We start from the raw sequence: 21,545 nt of genomic DNA on the forward strand, positions 1-21,545 counted from the left end.
TGTATATAGTAGCAAAAGTGATCCTTAAATTAAAAATTTTGCTTTTTTGTTTAAAACCCTTCAATGACATCCTGTTGCACCCTGAATAAAATTTATTCTCCTCCCCATAGCCAATAAGGTGTGCATGATCTAAGCCTGTATATTTTTCCAAACTTAGCTACTCTCCATCTCCCTCACTGAGCTTTAGCTGTGTACACTGCTTTTCAATTTTTTGAATATGCCAACCTCTTTCTTGCCTCAGAAGATTTTGCACTTGGTATTTCTGTTTGAAAAATTCTTCAGCCCCTAAGCTCACTTTATCTGATTAACTCATTTGCATATTTTATGTCTCAATTTAAATGTCCTTAGACAGGTCTATTTAAAGTAGATACCTTCCGGGGCGCCTGGGTGGTGCAGTCGGTTGAGCGTCCGACTTCAGCCAGGTCACGATCTCGCGGTCTGGGAGTTCGAGCCCCGCCTCAGGCTCTGGGCTGATGGCTTAGAGCCTGGAGCCTGTTTCCGATTCTGTGTCTCCCTCTCTCTCTGCCCCTCCCCCGTTCATGCTCTGTCTCTCTCTGTCCCAAAAATAAATAAACGTTGAAAAAAATAAATAAATAAAGTAGATACCTTCCCTTGCTTCTCTCTCTCACCCATTGTACTTCTCAGCCATTTGTTTTTTCCTTCATAGCATTTCTTACAATTATTTTTCTGTTTAATGTTTTTGTTTCACGTTTTGCTTTGTGTGGAATCTCCATGAGACAGGGACATGTCTGACTTGTTTAATTTTGTGTTCTAGTGCCCGAATGGTGCCTGGCCCATAGACCCATTCAAAATAGCTTTAGATCTATTGACTGATGGCATTAATGAACAAATGAGTAAAGAATATATTTACATTATATGCTAGGGTAGCAGCCCTTGACATTACACCTAACATTTCAGTTCAGTCTTGTTATTTTGATATTGTCCATCTTTAATAAGCAATAAGCAATACTGCTTATTGTAAGGTTTCTTTATCACTAGAAGAATGTTTCCTTATTGAAATTCATTTGGTTATTTTCTATGTAAATTCTTGTATTTCAGAAGACAACTCTACTCAGACAGTTATGCTACTTGTCAGGGAGATGTATCAAAGGAAATCTGAAACAGTAGCTTCAAAGATGTCCCCTACCCTCACCCTGTTTTTTCCTTATCCGAAAGTAAGAAAGGGAAAAAGAGAAATCTATGGTGTGAGTTCAGGTTTACTACCATAAGTGTTTAAGAAAGGGCCCTGTTACCATGACAACAAATGCATGAATTTCAAGAGGAAAATTTTCAGCATATGGTACTGACAAAATTGTAGCATTCCTATTCTCTTAGTATAGAATTGCTCTTTGTCAAGTTAAAAAATATATTCTGAAAACCCCTATTAAAATTTTTAAATGTTTCTGATACTGTTTTCAAGTCATGTATTGTGTACTTAAAATTATACCAAAAGAACATACTTTCATAGTTCTGCCATGCAGAAGATTAAGTATATGATTTGACATTAAAAATTATTTTTTAATCTGTACTAGATCTTTGCTTAAATGATAAATAAAATGGTAAACAGTTTAATGTATTGAGACTTTTTGACAATGGAAAATGACCTGCCACTTTATAGATTCCTTTGCCTTAAATGCTTTCTAACTCCAGTGGAGGAAAGCTGTTAAGCTTTAAGTGCTCTGTCATATTTGCAGGCTTTTATAGTAGAAGAGAACAGCAGTGAGCAATGATGATGGAAAACGATGGCAGGTAGACTTAAAACACCATAAAGCACAGACGATTGTGTGTAATGCCTTGAATTGAATCCTTTTTGAATGAAATGATCAGCCATATGTGCCACCCTTATGGACCCTGTAAGAAGAGGAGAAGAAATGTGCCCTAATGCTAACTGTGCATGAAATTGCAGTGTTAGGAGATATTGACCAGATGTTTCAATCTCAACAAATAGCTTGTTATGTGACTGAGTGAAAATATCTTTGCTGCTTTGATCACATACACCTTGAAGGAAGGGGTAATTTAATAGAGGCTGTCATAGTTCATCATTGTCAATAAACTTTGACTTGACCTTTGCCTTATGTTTTTGATGTTGCTGCTGATAGGTGTTGATGGGCAGATGTTTACTGCCTTGAGGGATTTTGCTTTTTACAACGTGTATGTTAGAAAATAAAGGAAAAGGATTTTTCTCAATTCTCTTTTTGCTCTTTGGTTGTTAGTTGGCATGCTTCTCTGTGGATTTTGTAGAATTTCTGGGCAAATATATCTCAGTGACATTCTTACTTCTAAAGACCACTGTGCTTTCTGTCTACAGGTTTCTTACTCTCCTCACCTCTCTGTCCCAGTTTTAATTGGCCATGATAAAGTTCTGTTTAGATTTTTTCTTGATGTATATACAATATATTCTTCAGTTCTTTTCATAGCTTAATGTGATGGGTCTTTTAGAGGATCACTATAATTTTCTGACTTTTACAATTAAGGACAATAATAATCAGACCTGCAAGGTCATGCAGTTAACTCTTTTTCAACCCAGTTCTATGTCTGAGGTCTGATGACACCCATTCCATGATTTTCTTCTCTTTCCTTTCTTTCCTCATATCTAAAACCATACAGACTTGAGTTTTGCCACTGACCTATCATCTCTGCTTCCTCACCTGTGAATTGGAATAGTATTTACTTCATGTGTGTTCGTTAAGATTAACTGAGAGATAACTTCGTAAGTAAAGAAGTAGCTTAATGGCAGAAATTAGTAAGTACTCACTAATTTAGCTCTTGACTATATTGTTTTTTCTAATTCACCTTTGGCTAACTATAGTTTTTTAAACTAATTTTTGGGTTCTATTTAGTTTCAGTGCAGTTTTTCCTAAGTTGCTGGGGGAAATATTTGAAATATATGCAAGAAATTATAATATGATTTTAGAAATTAATTTTAAGTTATAATAAATATATGGGTGAAAAAAATGTCCTTTAAACTCCACAGCACCTACTCTTACAGTCTCCTTTAATTTGAAGTTGCTTCAGGGTTAAGGGAGGAAAATGTATTCCTGGACCCTTTTAGGGTCCCTGGCTGGGTCTGAAAATTAAACTAATAAAGGATACAGATTTATTTAATATAAGTTTAATGTGACACAGAGCCTTCATTAGGAAATGAAGAACCGAGGAAACACTTTGACCTGAGTGTTTTTATGCTACGCTTGATGAATAATGGGAAATTTTGTAGAAATATGATAGGTCAGAGAGAATGAGGCAAGTGTAGTAAAACTGGGACAAATTTAGCAAGGCCTTTTTGTTGAGAATCTTCTGGTATCTTTGTATTTGGAGATGAGGATGTTCTTTTCCTGCAGGTATAGGGAGAGCATCTCTCACGTGAGGGTTTTATGACTTGTTTCAGGGAAGAAGGGGAGGAAAGTCAGAGTGACCATCCTGCTTCTGCTATTTTTTTAAATTCCTTCAACCAAAGTGCCATAGCTTGGAGTAGTGTGTCCTAAACCCCATCATCATATTGCCATATACATTTACGACATCATTTCATTATACAAGGGTATTTAGTAATTTCACTTAATGTTGTGGAAGTGCTATATTGAGTTCTGTTTCTAAAGACATTTTCCAGGTTTTTTTTTATAAAGATCTGATTATTCCTTAAGAGATCTCTTTATTCTTATATAAAAGAAAGATATTATTGTGTATAAGCAAGAAGTCAAAGGAAAAATACACATGATTTTTAAAATCTTAGGAGAACATAGGTTAGAATGTATACTATCCATTTGTTAGAAATCTTGTTGCTTAAAGGCTTTTGGTGAAAGTCAGATTGAATAAAAACCTGAAGCCTTTTATAACATCATATTGCGGGCACTGTTATTTTTTTATCACCTAGTTTTGAAGACCTTTGGAAATAAATCTAGGCTACTTATTTTTGATTGTTAAATGAGTAACAGTTTCAGGTAATATGTTATTTAAAAAAATCATAATGTATACAGTATTTTTTATTCTAGATTAATACCTTTGGATTAAATGGTTTTCTTGGTTAATTTGGTACAATTTTATAAATGTGTTACTCTTCTGCTTAAAAAGAAAAAGACTTCCTCTCTGTAGTTGTGTTTTCCCTGTACCTTCCCCCCAGTACCCTCCCTGTTAGCGTGGGTGGCCTCGTCCCTTTTCGGAATCTTATGAAATCTGTGAATCCTTTCCTCTGAAAAATACATCAAAGTTTCCTTACAGTTTCTGGAAGTTCATAGATTACCCCTTCCTCCCACACATGCCTTGACCTGATAGGGGCCCATGAACCTCAGGGAGGCTGCAAATCTCTTTATTTTATTTTATTTTTTTTTAATTTTTTTTTTCAACGTTTATTTATTTTGGGGACAGAGAGAGACAGAGCATGAACGGGGGAGGGGCAGAGAGAGAGGGAGACACAGAATCGGAAAACCGGCTCCAGGCTCTGAGCCATCAGCCCAGAGCCTGACGCGGGGCTCGAACTCCCGGACCGGGAGATCGTGACCTGGCTGAAGTCGGACGCCCAACCGACTGCGCCACCCAGGCGCCCCTGCAAATCTCTTTAAAAAGTAAAATTCAAACTCCTTAGTATTCTAAATATTTAACAATTTGTCTTAGAAACAACCGTAACAATAGTGTTATGTCAATATAATAATTTCAATAGTAGTGATTGTAATAATAGTAAAAATTCATTCTGTGCCAAATTTGTCAGGCCCTATGCTGAACGTTTAACCTAGATTAATGGTTATATTAGTAATGACATCTCTGTGGAATCTATTAAGTATGCATTTATTATGTGGTTTAGAAAATACTGTATCTTTAGAATACAGATTTAAGGAGGAGATTATATGCATTTTGATTCTAAGATCTTTTTTTTATTCATCTTCATTCATTTTATAAGGTACCCAAATCTTTTTGGAAAACTGAATTTACTTTCAGTTCTCTACTGCCAACAGTCTCCTTTTTGCTTCTGTCATATTTATTTTTGTAAAAATTAGCTAATCTTCCCCAAGACCTACCACATCCGTTAATTCCTACAAGTTTCATCCTGGACATAGTTTCTTGTATTTCCCTTAGGAAATCTTTGGCCACTTCCCAAAGTCAAAGTAGGTGCTACTTCCATGTGCTAAGTAGCACCCGTGCACACTCTCTCTATCATATTAAATAGTGATATAGTTTTCTTATTGAAGTATAATTGACATAGAATATTATATTAGTTTCAGGTATACATCATACTGATTCAACAATTCTGTATACAGCTTGGTGCTCACCACAAGAAGTGTGATCACCATCTGTCACCATACAGTGTTATATCAATATTATTGCCTCTTTTCCTTTTTCTGTACTTTTCATCTCCATGACTTCTTTATTTTTATACTGGAAATTTGTACTTCTTAATTACTTTTATCCATTTCACTCATCCCTTCACCCTCCTCACCTCTGACAACCACCAGTTCTCTGTATTTAAGAGTTTTGTTTTTTGGAGCACCTGGGTGGCTCAGTCCAGTTGAGCTTCTAACTCTTGGTTTCAGCTCAGGTCATGATCTCATGGTTCGTGAGATCTAGCACCATGTCAGGCTCTGCGCTGACAGTGTAGAGCCTACTTGGGATTCTCTTTCCTCCACTTTCTCTTGGTCCCTCCCCTGCTTGCTCTCTTCCTCTCTCTCTCTCAAAATAAATTAATTAATTAAAAAAAAGAGTTTTGTTTTTTCCATTGTCCATTCATTTGTTTTGCTTTTTAGATTCTACATATAAGTGAAATCATATGGTATTTGTCTTACCCTATCTGACTTACTCACTTAGCATAATACTCTCTGGGTCTATTCATGTTACTGCAAATGGCATAATCTCATTTGTTTTATGGCTGATTAATACTCCATTGTGTGTATTTATATCCATTCATCTATTGATGGGCATTTGGGTTACTTCCATATCTTGGCTATTGTAAATAATGCTGCAATAAACCTAGAAGTGAATATATATTTTTGAATAAATCTTTGGGTAATACCCAGTAGTGGAATTACTGGGTCATATGATATTTCTATTTTCAACATTTTGAAGAACTGCCACACTGGTTTTCACAGTGGTTGCACCAGCTTACGTTCCCTTTTCTCCACATCCTTGCCAATTCTTCTTGTCTTTTTAATACCAGCCATTCTGACTTGTGTGAGGTGTTACATCATGTGGTTTTGATTTGCATTTCCCTACTTAGTGATGTTGCACATCTTTTTGTGTGTCTGTTGGCCATCTGTGTATGTCTTCCTTGGGAAAATGTCTGTTCAGGTCCTCTGCCCATGTTTTAATTGGATTGGGTTTTTTTGGTGTTGAGTTGTATAAATTCCTTATATATTTTATATATTTTACATACATCATCAGATATATCATGTGTAGATATATTCTGCCATTCAGTAGGTTGTTCTTCTTGTTTTGTTGATGGTTTCTTTTGTTGTGCAGAAACTTTTTATTTTGGCATAGTCCCAAGAGTTTGTTTTTCCTTTTGTTTTTCTTGCCTGAGGAGCCATATCCATAAATATGTTGCTAAGGCCAATGTACAAGAAATTACTGCACTGTAGGGCAGGGCTTGCTCCCTGTACATAGGCTAAATAGGCTCAGTTGCAGAAAGTGTGGGTGCAGTGTTGTGTGGGCTTATCTTTTCCCCTCTTCAGGCCAGGAGACACTTTGGAGTGGGGCCTATCCTTGCTGGGGTGTCCTGCAGTGTGTCATGGGGCAAGAGCCACCCTGGAAGGACTAGCTCCACAGGAGCATGCTGGATTGGGCACCAAGGCTAGTCAGGTAGATGGAGGGTGTTGGCTGTGGCTTCTCTGGGCACCCAGCCATCAGGCTGAGGGGAGGAGATGAGACATGGTGCCTGGGAGAAACCTTCTGCAGATCCCTATCTCTCAGGCACACATTCTAACATTAGTCAACGTATCTCCTTCAAGGTGCTTTTTAGACTGCTTCTTCTGTGCTGTGTCTTGGGCTGAGTTATTCAATATACTGGCTCTTCAAGGGTGCGGACTCAGTTTCCTATTGCCCTCTAACTTTCCTGGAGTTAAGGCCCACTGATTTTCAAAGCCAGGTGTTATGAGGAGTTGTCTTCCCAGTATAAGTCCCCAGTGCCAGGGGTGCCTGGTGTGAGGTTTGATTCGCTTACCTTTCCGTGTTTGTAATGTCCCTCTCATTTATGGCTAGTCACAGAGGAGATTTGGTAACCAACATGTCTCCACCTCTCCTGCCCTTTTCGATGTGGCCTTCTCTCTGGTATCCTTAGGATCGTCCTATTCCACCATCTTCCCCCAAACTCCTCAATGATAATGTACTTTTTTGGGTAATTTTTGTGTAACCCTAAACTATAAGCTAGAAGAAGACGGATTATGCCTTCATTCCTTTGTTTATGTGACAGATATTTAAGTATACAGAATGTGGAGGCACTCTTCTGGATGTAGAAATGTAGTCTATAGGCCTTTCAAAGAAGGCAGGGAAACAAATGTGTTGAACAGGAAATTATTATTAAGTGGCATTGATTTTATGATGGGATTGATACACTTTACTGTGACAACATAAAACATGGGCTTACCCAAGAAAGTGAGACTTGTAACCTAAGCTAGAAAGAACAAGAAACAAAATATGAATGGGATGAGAATATGAATGGAGTGGTACTGGAACATTGCATTCCAGAGAGTGAATACCATTACATGAACCTGGAGAGGCAGTTGATGGTTCATTCATAAAATTGTTTATGTTTGAACTCTGTTCAAGAGAAATGGGTAACTATTGAAGGACATTTTTGAAAGAGAACTCAAAATGTAGTGAATTGGAGGGAAGCAGTACTGAAGGCACTTATATTTTACCCATGAAACTAATATTAACACTGACTGTTAACTGAAATTAAAATAAAACGTAAAATAAATAATAAAATAAATATAAACACACACACAAAAGAACTGAAGGCAGGGAGATGAGTCAAGGAGCTTTTGCAAATGGTTGTGAGAGTTGGAGTGGGGAGAAGAATGAGGCATGATTGCTAATGGAAACAGGTTTTCTTTTGGATTGATGAAATGTCCTGGAGTTAGATAGTGGTGGTGGTTGCACAAACTTGTGAATATATAGGAAACAACTGAACTATACTCTTTAAAGTGGTAGCTTTTATGGTATGTGAATGTATTTCAACAACAAAAAAATTTTTAGAGAAGTTTTCACAGTCTAATTGACATTAGATGATGGGCTTGCACTAAGGTGGTGGTAATGGAGATAGAAATAGAAACGTGTAGATTTAGTGGCATAGACATTTGGATATTCAGGTCAGTAATCTGAAGACAGGTCTAAACTAAAAATAGAGGTGAGGAGTCTCAGCATATAGATGGAACTTTAAACCGTGGGATAGATTAGATCAAATTCAGAAAAAGTGTACGGTGGACAGAGCAGTTAATCCTTGGATCCAGGCCTGCAGAACACCAAGGGTTAGGGAGAAGAAAAGAAGCCTATAAAAGAGATAGAGAAATGCTGCTTTATCCATTATTTACTATAATAATGTCCAACAACTGGTAGGTGATCACAAATATTTATGGAATGAGTTGAATGAAAGTAGACTAAGAGTTTTTTTTGTTTTTTTGTTTTTTTGTTTTATCATTCTCAGTGCCTGCCCTGTTATTACCATCATCATCAATACTGCTTAACAGGCACTACTGTAGGCAGTTTGCTTACATTATCTTATTCAATTCTCACAATAATTCTGTAAAAAATAAAATCTCTGATAGAGTATGTAATTTACTGTCACACAACTGGATGAATTTATATGTATCTGAGTCTAAAGTTTATGCTTTTTTCTTATGTAGGCCAAAGTTTCCTAAAATCTCTTCTGAGAAATGTTAACAGGTATTTAACAAGAAAAACAACTAAATATTGTGGGGGATAATAGTAGGACTATCATGAATCAATTTTTATTAATAGGACACCTACCAACAAGGGAAATGGAACAGTTTTGTCAGGGAAGGGGTATAACATACTAGTTATTGAGGGAGAATGGGTTCTTTAATAATATTTATGAAAATTTTGGGGCACCTGGGTGCCTTAGTCAGTTAAGTGTCCAACTTCAGCTCAAGTCATGATCTCGCAGTTCGGGAGTTCAAGCCCCACGTCAGGCTCTGTGCTGACAGCTTGGAACCTGGAGCCTGCTTCGGATTCTGTGTCTCTCTGCCCCTAACCCACTTGCATTCTGTCTCTGTGTCTCTCAAAAATAAATAAATATTTTAAAAAAATTTTTTAATATTTATGAAAATTTTGTGTATCACTGTGTCACTTGGTAGTATGCCAGTCATCTGAGACAGTCAATCCTTTAAGCTCTGTGACATATGCTGTGTTCCTAACCAACTACTTCAATTTTGATTTCCTCATAAACCTTTGCAATCTACTTGTTAACATTTCCTTTCCAGTTTGACATTTAAATTCTTTTCGTTTCCTGAAATTCCTCATTGGGTTTTCTGATATAAAATTGCTTATCTTTGGCTTGTCCTGCAACTATTTTAGTATCATTATTTGAGTGTCAGTCTTCATTATTCTGTTATGAATTGAATTAAAGTGTATAGCATTATCTTAGACTGACTCTTGAGCATCATTGTCAGTTATATTGTCCTAAATACTGCATTAGGTGGCAAAGAGGAAATTCATCTGGAAGGTGACATTAACAATACTAGAAATCTGTCTATATGTTGTTAAAGACACTTGATATGAAACTTAATGCATCATTTTTCAGCATCTATTTAAATTCAGTTGTAAATTTTCTCCTCCTGCTTCCTTACCTTAATGAGGCATCATCTCTTATCATCTCATTCCTTTGTTTAAAAACCCTCATGTGCACCCTTTTACCTATAGAATGCTGCCTCAACTTCTTAAAGTGACATTTAATGATCTGGCCTGGATCATCGTTTCTCATTAGTCTTCCCTCCCACATAGCACTCTGTCATTATACTCCTAATAGTCCTTCATTTCTCTTTTTCATTGTTTTTGTTAACACTGTACTCTTGTTTCCCCATCTGTGTGCTAAGGCCTCTTGGGTGCTATAACAAACCCACATTGGGTCCACAAGATATTTTAAATTTTCTAGCAAAACAGTGACATCTATCAGAACATGAACTGCTAGCTTCAGATATTTCTGTTTTAACATCGGATCGCTGCATTTCTTTGGTGGTATCATATACTTTATAACACTGGGTTTTTGATGGTGAAAAAACCAAAAACAAAACAAAAAAACCTAAGTACTGCACAAGAATCAGTGTGAAACAAGAAATGGGGTTGGTGGCAATCAGTCTGATTCCATGGTTTGAGAATTTTATAGTGCATGACATGTGCTAAATTGTTAGGAAATAAATAACTTACTAAGTTTTTTGGAATGAACTACTTAATAAACAATTTCTTTTGCCTTAGGGACACCATGATAAAATTCCTAAGATAGGAAAGGAGGCATGTGGTCTATGCCTCTACTTTCTTTCCAGTTTATAATCATTTTTGAATAATATACCCATTCTTCACAGACTAATTGATTATGTCACCTGATTCTAGATGCCTTTTCTGATCCCCTCATCTACAATTAATCTCTCTCCTGGGTCTTTTCTGTTGACATTCTGCCTTTACTATTGCTTTTAAAATTGAACTCAACTAATTCACATATTTATTTAAAGTTACCAAATAGGGAGCGCCGGGGTGGCTCAGTCTGTTAAGTGTGCAACTTCGGCTCAGGTCATGATCTCACCATCCGTGAGTTTGAGCCCTGCATCGGGCTCTGTGCTGTCAGTTCCGAGCCTGGAGCTTGCTTTGGATTCTGTCTCCCTCGCTCTCTGCCCCTCCTCCACTCATACTCTGTCTCTGTCTCTCAAAATAAATGAATAAACATTTTAAAAATATATTTATTTATTTTTATTTTTGAGACAGAGAGAGACCTAGCATGAACAGGGGAGGGGCAGAGAGAGAGGGAGACACAGAATCGGAAGCAGGTTCCAGGCTCTGAGCCATCAGCCCAGAGCCGGACGCCGGGCTTGAACTCACGGACCATGAGATCGTGACCTGAGCTGAAGTCGGACGCTTAACCGACTGAGCCACCCAGGCGCCCCCCAAAAAATTTAAAGTTACCAATTAGGGCCATGTCTTTCTTTACTTTTGAGAGAGAGACAGAGACAGAGACAAGAGTGCAAGTGGGGGAGGTGCAGAGAGAGAGGGAGACAAAGAATCTGAAGCAGGCTCCAGGCTCCGAGCTATCAGCACAGAGCCCAACCCGGGGCTTGAATCCACAGACTGCAAGACCATGACCTAAGCCAAATTCAGACACTCAACCAACTGAGCCACCCAGGTGCCCCAGGGCCACGGCTTTCTTGATCTCCAATTAGTGTACTTATTTAGAGCATAGTGTGAGCCCTTTCATTCTTTGTATAAAAGAGTTCTAACTGGGGTGCCTGGGTGGCTCAGTCAGTTGGGCGGCCGACTTGGGCTCAGGTCATGATCTTGCGGTCCGTGAGTTCGAGCCCCGCTCTTTCTGACCCTCCCCCGTTCATGCTCTGTCTCTCTCTGTCTCAAAAATAAACGTTAAAAATTAAAAAAAAAAAGATCTAACTATAATAGTATCAATTACTGAACTAAATTGTATGTTTTGTTAGTCTGTTTCTAATTCTTGAAATATACTTTACAAGATCATAGATTATATTATCTACATTTTAGATTTGAAAAAATTGGGATTTAGCAATGTTGGCTTACTTCACACTGACATACCTCCCAACCATTGGCTATTCTTGTTCCCTTTCCTTTACTGCTGATTTATAGAATTAGCTTTTTGTTATCTTTCAGAAATCCTATTGAGATACTGGTTGGAGTTGCAACAAATCTATGAATCAGTTTGGGGAGAATTGCTATTTTAAGAATATTACGTTTTGTAATCCATGCATATAGTAAAGTTCTCCATTTATATAGGTTTTCTTCCCTCCCTCAGCAAACTTTATGGTGTTTTATGTATAGGTCTTGCACACATTTTCTTAAATTTTGTCCCAGTATTGTTTCATTTTTTGATGCAATTGTAAGTGACAGTGTTTTCCTAACTTTAATTTTCAACTGTTCCTTGATAGTATGTAGAATTACATTAGATTTTGTATATTGATACTGAAGCCTGAGACCTTGATAAACTCACTTTTTAAATCTAATGCGTTTATGTAGATTCCGTGTGATCTCATATATTCCTTAAACATGCACAGATTGGAATTCAGCCAGAGCCTCAAGAGTTAACGACTTTAGCACAGTACTCTGAAACTCTTTTTCACAGTTTCTAATCTCTAGGCTCTCCTTGAACACTTATCTCTGTACCCTCATTTCACTGAGAATACCTTGCTCTGTTTGGTTTCTTTCTCCCTGCTCCACAGTCTAGAAATTGCCTACTGGCAGAGAACCTACATGATGTAAGGGCTCACCTTGTTTCTTTTCTATCAGAGATCACAGTCCTGTTCTGCCTGTTGTCCAGTGTCTGAAAATTCTGTAGTTGTTTCCTTCTGGTTTTGTTTTGTAGCTATTCACAACACACACGTAATTCTAGACCCTGTTACTCTTTCAGGGAGGTAAAGATAGGTGTTTAAGGATGTACTATACATACGTAAACAAAGAGAAGCTGGACAATTTGTTTTAGCTAAAAGGAACAGCATAATAGGTTATAAAAAGGGTTGAATGTCTTTTCTGGAGAATCTGAAAATGTAGTGGTTGTGACTATTAGGGACACTATAATTTTCATCTTCTTATCCTCTAGTAGATATGCATTAAATGTTTTTGACTGGATGTCAGAATGGTAAGAAACTGTTTGGTTAGGTATTGGTAATACATTGTATTTGAGATAAAGTTAGAGTACTAAAATATTAACAAAACTCTTAACAAATTAAAACTTTTAAAAATTATTTTTTTATCTATTTCAGCTGATGATAGCATCTTTAATTACTCAGCTAGGTTATTAAGTGCTTTGAAACACTGAACCTGGCTTCTATTTGTTCTGTGTGTCTACTTCAGCCTAGTAAACTCTCACTTTGGATTGATGGGTTTAAATGGAAATCACTGATCAGGAGTAAAGCTCTCACATTTTGTCAGTGTCCTGATATACTAATATTATAAATAGTCAAATGTCCGCTAGTTTCCTGTGATGAAATATTCAGTAATAGAACTATAACAAAATTGCTGAATATTTTATTATTTTTCATTTTTGTCTTGCAGGTTTAAGTAATATTAATTGGTAATGGAGACATTTCAATTCTTCTAAGTCCTGATTATGAAAGAATTATAAGTCAGATTTAAGCCTGGTCGTTAGTTGATTTTACCCCTTTTTCAGACTATAGTTTGAACATGTAAACTTTGATTTAATTAGTCTTAATTACATTATAATGGTTTCATTTTCAATGAATGAAGTTTGCTATTATTTTGATGGCACATCAAGTTATTTAATCTTACTAAAATTTGTTATTGGCTTTGTTTTTGTATTTTACTGCATAAAAGAGGCATCGTTGATTATTTAACCGTGCTTTCTACATGAATGAAAGTAATGTATATATCAATTCAACCACTAATGGTTGCTTCTATATATTAGCTATTGTAAATAATCCTGCTATGAACATGACACTGCAGATATCTTTTAGAGTTACTGTTTTCATTTCTGCTGGATATGTTCCCAGAATAGAATTGCTAGATCATAAGGTAGTTATATTTTTAATATTTTTTTTACTTTCCTTTTTTTTTTCTTTTTTTTTAAAGTAATCTCTGCACCCAATGTAGGCCTGGAACTCATGAGAAATCAAGAGTCGCATGTTCTCCCAACTAAGCCAGCCAGGTGCCCCCTATTTTTAATTTTTTGAAGAACTCTGAACTGTTTTCCGTAGTAACTGTACCAATTTACATTCCCACCATTGGTGCATAAGGGTTCCCTTTTCTCCACATCCATACCATTATTGTTTTATCTTGTGTTTTTGATGGTGGCCATTCTAATAGGCATAAGGTGATATCTCATTTTGGTTTTAATTTACATTTCTTTAATGATTAATGATGTTGAGCATTATTTCATGTACCTATTGACCATTCATATATTTTCTTCTGAAAAATGTCTATTTAGGTTCTTTGCCCATTTTATTTTTTTTTAAGATTTATTTTTTTTAAGTTTATTTTTGAGAGAGAGAAAGAGCGCACAAGTGAGGCATGGGCAGAGACAGAAGGAGAGAGGGAATCCCAAGCAGACTCCATGTTTAAGCACAGTGCCTGACGTGGGGCTCAATCCTGCAACTGTGCATGAGATCATGACTTGAGCCAAAATCAAGAGTTGGATGCTCAGCCCACTGAGCCACCCAGGTGCCCATGTCCTTTACCCATTTTAAATTTGATTATTTGAGGGCACCTGGGTGGCTCAGTCAGTTAAGCGTCTGACTTCGGCTCAGGTCATGATCTCACAGTTCGTGGGTTTGAGCCCCTCATTGAGCTCTGTGCTGACAGCTCAGAGCATGGAGCCTACTTGGAATTCTGTGTCCCTCTCTCTCTCTTTCTGCCCTGCCCCCACTCACGCTCTGTCTCTCCAAAATATTTTTAAAAATTTTTAATAAATAAAAAATAAATTCGATTATTTGTTTTTCTGCTGTTTTGTGAGTTCTTTATATAGTTTAGATGTTAAGCCCTTATCAGATATATGGTTTGCAGATATTCTTTTCCTATTCCATAGGTTGTTTTTTCATTTTATTGATTGTTTCTTTGCAATGCACAAGATTTTTAGTTTGATGCACTCCCACTTGTTTGTGTTTGATTTTGTTGCTTGTGCTTTAGTTGTGATTTAAAAAAAAAAAAATTACCAAGACCTATGTCAAGGAGGTTTTTTCCTATGTTTTCTTCAGAGTTTCATGATTTCAGGTCATACATTTAAGTGTTTAATCCATTTCAAGTTAATTTTTTGAATCTTGTAAGATAGGGGTCAAGTTTCATTCCTTTTACATGTGAGTATCATATTTTCCCAGTACCATGTATTGAAGACACTTTTTTTCCCTTGAGTGTTCTGGCTTCCTTGTCAAATATTAGTTGGCCATATATGCTTGGGTTTATCCCTGGGCTCTTGATTCTGTTCCATTGGTCTGTGTCTGTTTTCATGCCAGTACCATGCTGTTTTAGTCCATATAACATGAAATCAGAAAATGTGATGCCTCCTGCTTTGACCTTCTTTCTCAGGATATCTTTGGATCATTTGTTCCGTATATATTTTAGGATTGTTTATTTCTGTAGAAAAGGCCATTGGAATCTTGATAGGGATTACACTGAATCTATAGATGGCTTTGGTAGTATAGACATTTTAACAATATTAATTGTCCCAATCCATGAACATAGGATATGTTTCCATTTATTTGTGTCATGTTGATTTCTTTCATGAATGTCTTGTAGTTTTAAGAGTAGAGATCTTTAACCTCCTGGATTAACTTTATTCCTAAGTATTTTATTGTTTATTTGATACTGTTATAAATGGAATTCAGTTTTTTTTTATTTTTTTTAATGTTTATTTTTGAGAGAGACAGAGCATGGGGGGGGCAGAGAGAGAGAGAGAGAGAGAGAGAGACAGAATATGAAGCAGGCTTCAGGCTCTGAGCTGCCAGCACAGAGCCCGACGCGGGGCTTGAACCCACAGACCGCAAGATCTTGACCTGAGCCGAAATTGGTCACCTAACCGACTGAGCCACCCAGGCACCCCTGGAATTCAGTTTTAAAATTCTTTTCCAGGAAATTTGTTGGTTGTTAGTGTATAAAAATTTTACTGATATTCTATCTTGTATCTTGCAACTTTACTGAATTGATTGATTAGTTCTAGCTTTTTTTTTCTTTGGTTATTATTTTCTATATGTACAAAATCACATCATTTACAAATAGAGATGATTCTACTTCTTCCTTTCCAAATATGATGCCTTTATTTTTCTTGCCTGACTGCTCTAGCTAGGATTTTCAGTACTGTGTTAAAAGGAGTGGTAAGACTGGGCACTCTTGTGTTGTTCCTGATCATAGAGAAAAGCTTTCAATCTTTCACTGTTGAGTATATTGTTAGCTTTGGGCTTGTTATATATGGCCTTTATATTGTTGAGATATGTTTTTTTATGTTTAATTCTTTAAGTGCTTTTCTCATGCACAGATGTTGAATTTTGTCAAATGCTTTTTCTGTGTCTATAAAGATGATCATGATTTGTTTCTTTCATTCTGTTACTGTGATGTATCACATTGATTCACTTGTGTATGTTGAACCCTCCTTGCATCTCACTTGATCATGATGAATGATTCTTTAAACGAGGTGCTGAATTTGATTTTTTAGTATTGGTTGAGAATTTTTGCATCTGTGTTTATCAGGGATATTGGCCTGCCATTTTTTGTTTTGTTCTGTTTTGGTCTTTTTTTTTCCTAGTAGATTCCTTATTTGGCTTTTGTATCAGGATAATGCTTGCCTCATAAGAATAATTTGGAAGTGTTCCCTCCTCTTCAAAGTTTTGGAAGAGTTTGAGGGGGATTAATGTTAATTTTTACTTAAATCTTTGGTAAAATTCATCAATGAAATCATCTGGCCCTGGGCTTTTCTTTATTTAGATAGTTATTGTTACTGATCAGTCTCCTGGTGCCTGGTGGAATTGATTTATTTAGATTTTTTATTTATTTCCAATTCAGTCTTGGTAGGTTTTATGTTTATAAGAATTTTTTCCATTTCTTTTACGTTGTCCAGTTGGCATATAATTGTGCATAGTAGCCTTTTATGATTCTCTTTATTTCTGTGGTATCAGTTGTAACGCCCTCTTTTTTGTTTATAATTTTGATGATTTGTGTTCTCTCTTTTTCTCCCCCCTTTGGTTAGTCTGGCTAAGAATTGTGAATTTTCCTTATCTTTTCAAAGAATCAGCTTTAGTGTGGTTAATCTTTTCTATTATTTTCTGTTCTGTATTTCATTTATGTTAGTTCTAATCTGTGTTATTTCCTTCATCTACCTTTGGGATGTTTGTTCTTTTTCTAGTTTCATAAGGTGTAGTATTAGATTGTTTATTTAGGATCTTTCTTATTCATTAATACAAGCAGTTATTAGTATAAACTTACCTGTTAGAATTGCTTTGCTGCATCCCCTAAGTTCTGGTATGTTGTTTTTCCATTTTCATTTGGCTCAAGAAAAATTTTTTTATTCCCCCTTTAATTTCTTCTTTTATCCATTCCATTTTCAAGAGAGTGTCATTTAATTTCCAGATATTCGTGAATTTCCAGATTTCCTCTTGTTATAGATTTCTAGTTTCATGCCATTTTGGCCAAAGAAGATACTTGGTATGATTTCAGTCTTGTTGAATTTGCTAAGACTCGTTTTGTGGTCTAACATATGAACTATCCTAGAAAACACTGTATATACCCTTGAAAAGCATGTGTATTCTGCTGTTTCTTCAATATAATGTTCTATGTATGTCTGTTAGATCCATTTGATCTATGGTTTTATTGTAATCTGCTGTTTCCTTATTGATTCTCTGGATGGTCTATCGATTGTTGAAAGTGGGGTATTAAAATCCCCAACTATTATTGTATTGCTTGTCATTTCTCCATTTAGCTGTTGTTGTTTTTTTCTCATATATTTAGGTGCTGCAATGTTGGGTCCATAAATACTTACAATTGTTAAAACTTATGGATGGATTGACTACTTTTTTATTATATAATGACTTTCTTTGCCTTTTTTTTTTTTTTTACGATTGCTAGTTTAAAATCTGTTTTGTCTGATATCAGCATAGCTACCCCTGCTTTACCGTTTCCTTGAATGTCTTTTTCCATCCCTTCACTCACTATGGGAAGTGAGTCTCCCATAGTCAGCATCTTAGATGGATCTTTTTTTTTTTTTCAGACATCCTGTGTCCTTAGATTGGAGAATTTAATCTGTTTATGTTTAAAGTACATTAGTATTCCCCTCACCCCCTGTCCACAGTTTGTTACCTGTGGCCAACCATGTTCTGGAAGCAAATAATCCTCCTCCTGTCATATCATCAAGATATCAACAGTAACATAATTCCATGTGTCACAGTGCCTGTTATTCACCTTACTTAATCTCATGTAGGCATTTTATCATCTTTCATCATCCCAAGAAGAAGAATGAGTAAAATGCAATAATATATTTTGAGAGAGAGGGAGAGATATTCACATAACTATTGCTACAGTATATTGTTATAATTTTTCTATTTCATTGTTACTGTTAATCTCTTGCTGAGTCTAATTTATAAATTAAAGTTTATCATGGATATGTATGTATAGGAAAAATCATAATATATGTAGGGATCAGTACTATCTGCAGTTTTGGGCATCCACCAGAGATCTGGGAACATACCCTCTGCAGATGAGCGGAGACTACTATAATTATTAATAGTTAAGGACTTACTGTTGGCATTTTTGTTCATTGTTCCTTGTTTGTTTTGTAGATATGTTGTTCCTTATTTCTTACCCTGCTGTCTTTTTTCATGTTTTGATGTCTTTCGGTAACAGTATACTTTTGCTTTCTTATCATGTTATTTTGTGTAGTTGCTACAAGTTTTCCCCTTGTGGTTACAAAGAGGCTTATATAAAATATGTTAAAATTATAATGCCCTATTTTAAGCTGATAACAACTTCACTTCATTAGAATTGCTAAATTGTACACTTCTCCTCCCTGCACACTTTAGGTTATTGCTATCACAATTTACATATCTTTATATTTTGTAAGTAATAACAGATTATTGTGTTTATGGTTATTTTTACTACATTCATTTTTTAAAATTTAAACTGAAGTTGAAGTTGTAAGTAAATTATGCACCACAATTACCATATTACAGAATCTAACTTTGATGGCATAGCTACCATTTCCAGTGAGTTTTATGCTACCTCCTTATGTTATTATGATGTTAATTAGCATCCTTTCCACTCAACGAACTCCATTTAGCATTTCTTATAAGCTAGGTCTAGTGGTAATGAACTTCCTCAGCTTTTGTTTCTTTGGGGGAAAAGTCTTTATCCCTCCATTTCTGATGCACAGCTTTGCTGGATACAGAAATCTTGGTTAACAGGGTTTTTTTCTTTCTTTTAATATTTTGGAGGTTTCATCTCATTTTCTCCTGGCCTGCAAAGTTTCTGTTGAGAAATCCACCCATAATCATATGCATTTTTTCTTGTATATAACTTGTCTCTTTTGCAGCTTTTAAAATTCTTTATTTGTCTTTTGACAACTTAATTATAAGTTAATTATAATGTGTCTCGGGATAGCCCTATTTGGATTCAGCTTGTTTGGGTCTTTTTGGGCCTCATGGATCTGAATATCTATTTCTATATCTAGGGTCAGGAAGTTTTCACCCATTTATTGCTTGAAGTATACTTTCTGTCCTTTTCCTGTTCTCCTTCTGGAATTCCCATAATTCAAATATTTTTTTTCATTGTGTCCTGTAAGTTCTGTAAGCTCTCTTCACTCTTTTTCATTCTTTTTTTTTCTTTTTGCTCCTCTGAGTGAATAATTTCAAATGGTCTGTTCTCCAATATTTTTGGTTTTTGTTCCTTTATATTAGTACATTGAAAAGTAATAGTATGTTGAAAGTTATTTGCGTTTTTCCTATGGGGTTATGTTACAATTTGCTATTTTCTTTAGTTTCTTTGATTCTATTGTATTCAACTTTATCATTTTTTTCCAAATGAATTTCAAATTCAAAATGAATTACATTTTCAAGAATGTATAATTTTAACATTTCAAAAGGCCACTCTATGTATAGTGTCACATTCAGAAGAGTCTTTCTTCTGTTTCTATTTCTTTATTCCATTCCCACTCACCCTGATAGAAAACCATTTTCTTTAGTTTATGGTTTGTTCTTCCTGTTTTTCTTTTTCACAAAATAAGCAAACTTAAAATTATATGTAAATTCTAAAAGAGTATGTGTATATACTAAAAGGATATGCAGTAAAATCTTGGTTTTAGAGCATAATTCATTCTGGAAATATGCTTGTAATCCAAAGCACTTGTATATCAAAGTAAGTTTCCCCATAGGAAATAATGGAAACTCAGATGATTCATTCCACAACCCCAAAATATTCATATAAAAATGATTACAGTACTGTAATATAATACAAAATGATAAAATACATAACGTAAAAAATAAACAAATTAACTTGCCCTTACTTTTGAAAACCTTCGTGCCTGGTGTGAGGGAGACAAGAGAGAGGAGGGTTATTGTGTAGGATGACTTTCACTATCACTAACAGAATCACTGCTGTCTATTGGCTCAATGGAAACGATTTCTTTTCGTGCAACTTTAACAAGGAACCTATCCAACGACACTTGCTTTTGCCTCCTTTTAAGGATTTCATGAAAATGTGACATTGCATTGTCGTTAAACAGATTCATTGCTTGCACTGCTACAGCTTTATTCAGGTGGTCCTTTTCTACAAAATTTTGCAGTTTCCCACATTTTACACATCTCCCTAATCTCATTTGAAGTAAGGGATTCCTCTACCTTTTCCTCCTCTTCCTCTGTAGATGAGATCTCCTCCATAACCTCTTGCTGTTCTTCGCGATTCAGATCCATCAGTTCGTACTTCTCAATGATTTCCTTCTTAATTTCCACCATAATCATCTCCTTCTTTTTACTGCCTTTCTTTTCAACCTTCTTGTGCATGGGGGCCATTGTATACATTTGCACAGATGTTGACTACAGTATAGTATTAATAGACTCTTATGATATCCTGTATTTAGTGTAACTAGCAATAAGGCAGCAGAGGAAAGCATTCCTAAGCATTCGAAGCATTCCTAAGCTTAGTCTTGTATGGAAAAGCAAAGGACTGTCTGTAGGTGCTTTGAAGTGACAAAAAGAGTGCGAGTTGCGAGCACCTTCCATCGTCCTGAAAGGTCACTGATTTCTGCCACACTCCATGGCCTGAAACTGAGCATCTGAATATGGGAGATAGTCACCCACAATCCCACAGTGAAGGAGAGAGAGAGAGAGAGGGAAAAGAACCATTGGCTCAGTTGTGATCATGTGAGGTTTGGCATCACGTACTGTTCATCTTGCAGAACACTCACAGAACAAGTTACTCACAATCCAAGGTTTTAACTGTATATGATTTTAGTTCTCACTGTCTCTTAAAACATACATATACACATACAGACCCACACTTTTGAACTCTGCTCTTTTTTTTTTTAATGTTTATTTTCAAGAGAGAGAGAATGTGTGTGAATGGGGGGTGGGGGGGAGGGGTAGAGGCAGAGAATGACAAAGAACCCCAAACAGGCTCTGCATTGTCAGCACAGAGCCTGGCATGGGGCTGGAACTCATGAACCATGAGATTATGACCTGTGTTGAAGTTGGGCACTTAACTGACTGAGCCACCTAGCTGCCCCTGAACTCTGCTCTTTTTTTTTTAAATATTCACAAAATATCCTGGCAGTTACTCCATATAGATGGATTACTCTGCATAGCTTTTCCTTGTTTGGTTATTTTTTAGGTTGCTGTATGGTGTTCCATTGAGAGGATTTATCGGCTTATTTAACCAGTTTTGTATGGATGGGC

The 21,545-nt window shown here is 36.1% G+C and overlaps 1 protein-coding gene across 4 annotated transcripts in view; it reads left to right on the forward strand.

Annotated features, from left to right (window-relative positions):
• The window catches only part of ADK (adenosine kinase), a 537,819-nt gene that overhangs the window by 238,232 nt on the left and 278,042 nt on the right, over nucleotides 1-21,545 (forward strand). The window lies entirely within an intron of this gene.

Source organism: Prionailurus bengalensis, chromosome D2 (assembly GCF_016509475.1).
Source record: "Prionailurus bengalensis isolate Pbe53 chromosome D2, Fcat_Pben_1.1_paternal_pri, whole genome shotgun sequence".
Lineage (NCBI taxonomy): Eukaryota > Metazoa > Chordata > Mammalia > Carnivora > Felidae > Prionailurus > Prionailurus bengalensis.